At 36.2% G+C, this 4,591-nt stretch overlaps 1 pseudogene; it reads right to left on the bottom strand.

Annotated features, from left to right (window-relative positions):
- Positions 1-622: 622 nt before the first annotated feature.
- LOC149198476 (BTB/POZ and MATH domain-containing protein 5 pseudogene) lies at positions 623-1,426 on the bottom strand (annotated as a pseudogene).
- Between the last annotated feature and the right edge of the window lie 3,165 nt (positions 1,427-4,591).

The following is a 4,591-nucleotide window of genomic DNA, read 5'->3' as shown; positions in this document are numbered from 1 at the left end:
TACCTCTCTCTCTGCAAAGATAAAGTTCATAATACATGGAATCATAAATAATATGCAAAAAGGACAAAAAACATATAATCAAGAGAACTAAAGATAAACATATGCAATTAGGGTCCATCTGTAACAGAAAAATAGGAATCGTAAGTTACGGGAATTCAATCGTTCATCATCATCCATGGAAGAAATGAGTTGCAACAGTCATATCCCAAAAAGTAATCACACTAATGCAAGCAGTAGTTATATGTGAGAAAATAGCAAAGCAAGTACCAGGATGGTACATGTAGAACAGATCTGTGTAACTTCAAAAATCAACAAAAATAGTAATTAAAAATTCTCCATTTAAAATACCTGGAACATACCCAGGTGAGAAATTCACTCTTACTAGCTTCTTAAGCAAGCACAATTAAATAAATTACAGCCACAAAACAGTCAATTACAATGTCCCATCCTGCTAAAGCCACCAAATTTTAGACATTGTTGAACCAGAAAAGGGCCCAAGTTTTGTTGACAATTCAATATAGAAACCAACGAAAGTGTCCCCAGAATTAATAAGCATCCTTTTCATAGGAAAGGAGGTAATATCACCCATCGCCTTGGATATTTGGGTCTGCCATCTTTGCCATCAAACAACTGTAAGCCAGGTTAATCCAGAAGTTAGAATACAGAAGTTGTAAGAATATGTAAGAGCATTATTTGTTGTTACACCTATCTTAAGCAATTGATTGCAGATTGAAGTATTAACAAAGAAGAGACTCACCTTCTTCAAATGACGGTGCTTGGCAAGAGCTGAGTTAGTCATAATAAAAGTTGCTACAGCCAGAAAGGTGTAGCCAGCAACTGTCCCTGTTGCGATATTGAATCCCAACCATTGATAGATCTCAGCTAATACGAGTTTATGAACATGAAATTTCTCCCCACCCACATCAAAAATTACATTTGAGGTTTCTTGATTTTCTAAAACTGCACCAAAGTGTAAACCTAACTCTGATTCAGGAACAGCTAGCGAGTGCAACCTAGTGTATTAGGTGGCAGACTCCACAACACCTACTTTGCAACTTAATATCAAGCAATCATCCTTGAGGTAATTGGATTTTTCAAGTGCAGCCTGTTTGCGGAACCGTCCGTAACCCCACATGCTTCCTCGATGCTTAAGAGTGTAATGCCCTCTCTCCAGCCCCGGGCCCGAATGAGTGTGGAACGTATTGTGCTCGCCCTTCCCACTTTGATCCACCAACGTTAATTCGAAGACAGCACAAACCTTCGTGCCCTCACTGGCCAGCGCGATGAAAGCCGAAACATAAAGCGAATTGTGTTGTGCACTCTTGCCGTCAGGGTAGAAATAAATAGCCCACTGATAACCTCCCACGACGAAAGTCTCACTGGTAATGTACCTGCCAATGCCCATGCCCTTGGCCAGAAATTTCATGCCCATAAATATGTAAGAGCATTATTTGTTGTTACACTTATCTTAAGCAATTGATTGCAGATTGAAGTATTAACAAAGAAGAGACTCACCTTCTTCAAATGGCGGTGCTTGGCAAGAGCCCAGTTAGTCATAATAAAAGTTGCTACAGCCAGAAAGGTGTAGCCAGCAACTGTCTGTGTTGCGATATTGAATCCCAACCATTGATAGATCTCAGTGGTGTAGTTAGCACATGTGACTATATTAAACAGGAATCCACTTGGAATTTGATATCCTCCTTTACCTTCAGGGCTCTTGAGATTTCTCAACAAAATATGGCAGTGAAAGTTTGCTAACTGACATACAATCCCCAGCCCAAACCCAATCTTATGCCATTTGCCACCTTTACTAATTTCACCTTGGCTATTTGCATGCCATTTGCCACCTTTACTAATTTCACCTTGGCTATTTTCATTTGTGACTCAACTGGCTAGGTATTACTGTATTATATGTGAGAACCCTCCACAACCTTTTATTTTCCCAGTAACATATCTTGGGGAAAACCATACTTTCTAAGGTTGGCACCTTGGGTAAACCCTAGATTTTTTAGGTTGCAAATCCCCGTCAATAATAGGGCTTGAAGCAGTTACAACAAAGTTACAACAATATATTTGTTAAGATTTCTCCATGTCACTTGTGGGAATGAGCTTTGGGTGGGGAAGATAACTCCATAGTTTTAAAATTGGTCAAACCAGTCAAGTTGATTGGCCACTGAGCCAACTTGGCCTTCAACTAGGTTGGGTGGGCCAATTTGGGCCAGTTTGGTAACAATATGGCCTGAACAATCTGAGTTGAATACTGAGTCATTTAATTCAACTTGATCTGAGTTGAAAACCAAGTCATAGAATTCAAGTTGATTCGAGTTTGAGTTGAAACTTGTAACCTGAGTTGATAAGTGATCAAGTTAAAGTCTGAAGCCGAGTTTTAAAACTATGGATAACAATAATTTTCTCAACCACTTGAGCCAGACCCAGTTGACTTTTAATTTGAGGGACATGAGGGTGGGTTTTGATCAACTTATGTGAGCATGGGTAATGAGACTATGTAATCTTTTTGTGTGCGTTTACAATCACTACCTCAAGGTGCCCCCATGGCTCCAAGAAAAGGCTGAAATGGATGGATTTGAACCTAGCCCACTAGAGAAAAGCTTCTTGCTTTTCACTGTTGGATCCAAACTCTTTCAGCTAGTGTCCACAACCTTATTGGTGTTAATAAATTCAGCAATAATTTATCACATCGATTTGGCACTATCTCCACTGCTATAAGCTGATTTGGAGTGGAAGCCATTAACTTTTGTAGTAAGAGTGTCTTTATTCACTAGTTTTTCTTGCAAAATTTCTTCAGAACTAGTGATATAAGTAGCCAACAACTTGCAGGCTAGTTTGGTGCATATAAGTAGAGCGAGGATGAAGCATTATGGATGTAAAAGTACGAGGACATAATAAATCTAGTAGAAGTAAAATTTGAAATACACAAGTTGACTTTATCTCAAAATGTTATGATTATAGAAAACACCATTATAAATCTAGTAGTTTGCAGTCACAATATCTGTAAAAATGATTTAAATATTAAAAACATACAAAATGAAAACTTTAGAATGAGATGAAGAAAAGTCAATTAAAGAAAGAGGCAAAGAAAATTTAGATAGATAACGTTGGTAAGTTTACTTTGGTTCCATCAGTTTGAATTGCAAACTTAAAACTTTGTAAGTTTTCGAGTGATTGTTGCCTAAAAGGAGAGGAAGTTGTGAGTTCCTATGTTGGAGTGCTTGTGTTATGTTTGCTTCATTCTACACTTCTATAGAATTCAAATATTTATAATCATTGTACTATATATAAATCATGGGATCTATGTATGATATGGTAGATATATGAATCTAATATTGTGCAATAAATTAAATTAAATATTATAAAACAGACTACAAAATATGTATTGCGAGAGTTAAAGTTATTTTTTCTTTTAAAATTAATAAATCAAAATGGAAATCATATTAAAAATGTACAAATATTCAAAGAGACCAAATTTGGGCCTATAACTTGACCAAAACAGTGTTACAACACTCAATGATGTATCCTTATAGAACTTGAATCAAGATTATCATCCACTCTAGAGGATTTGTTCAATATATATAAATAGATACTTTACAATAATCACAAAATGTATATGCGATCTCACTTAAATACCCAATGTATTAAATCCATTGTAAAATAAGTGTGGCAAAGCAATGGACATAATCATTTGATTCATTATCCACTCATTTGGCCACAAACAAGCACTCAATTTTCATTCATATTTTATTTCTTATCCTGATATGTAAACATACCTGTCGTTGACATGTTGCTCAACAACATGTCCTTGGATCAAGGGCATTAATCTTAACTTCATTCCTTGTCTTCTATAGAAGGGAATGTACATAAAATTTCTTTATGAGTGAAATGGCCAATGCTCTGGTTATTCCTAGAAGCACAATAAAAATGAATTTTAACAAAATTTGGTAGAATGATGTCAATACTGGTGAGAAGCACTAGATTTCAGCCGGGCAATTTCTGGTTTACATCCGAAAGGGAATGGCATACCCAAGAAAGAGAACATCTGGAATATTGCAAGTTGTAACATATATTACAGGTTATGTCTTTTTGGGGGGAAATTACAACAACGTTGTCAACAAAGTGCTAAATCTCAAGTAGTTTCTTTACATACTAGGAATTTCATTGTTAAAAATCAATGTTTTTCCTTTCAAATGTATAGTTTTTAAAAAGAATATTGCTAGAAAACTTTAAAAGTATACAAATGTGAGTAGTGTGTACCCATCCTTCACGTCTCAAGATGCAATCTACTCTAATTTAAAATCAAGTTGTGTGACTCTATTTGCCAAAATTTTCCAGGATTCATGCTTAGGTCCGCTGTCACATTTTGGGATGCCTCCCTGGGAAAGGTGCACTATAGAAGGAAATGATCAAAGGTTTTGGAGTCAGCTCACAAAGAACACATAAAGATGGGGACAATGAAATAGGTTGTATGTCCGTACCACCAAATATAGTTATCACTGTTAAGGTTCTGGTAGTTGTGATTGGAGCAACTATGTTAGAATCTCTCGACAAATAAACATTTTTTTCCAAACTAACTTCT

Source organism: Pinus tabuliformis, chromosome 2_1, assembly GCF_031772625.1.
Source record: "Pinus tabuliformis cultivar Carrire ecotype Pingquan chromosome 2_1, CPIR1, whole genome shotgun sequence".
NCBI classification, from domain to species: domain Eukaryota; kingdom Viridiplantae; phylum Streptophyta; class Pinopsida; order Pinales; family Pinaceae; genus Pinus; species Pinus tabuliformis.
Note: the sequence above shows the minus strand (reverse complement) of the source record. Positions and strands in the feature narration are given on the sequence as shown.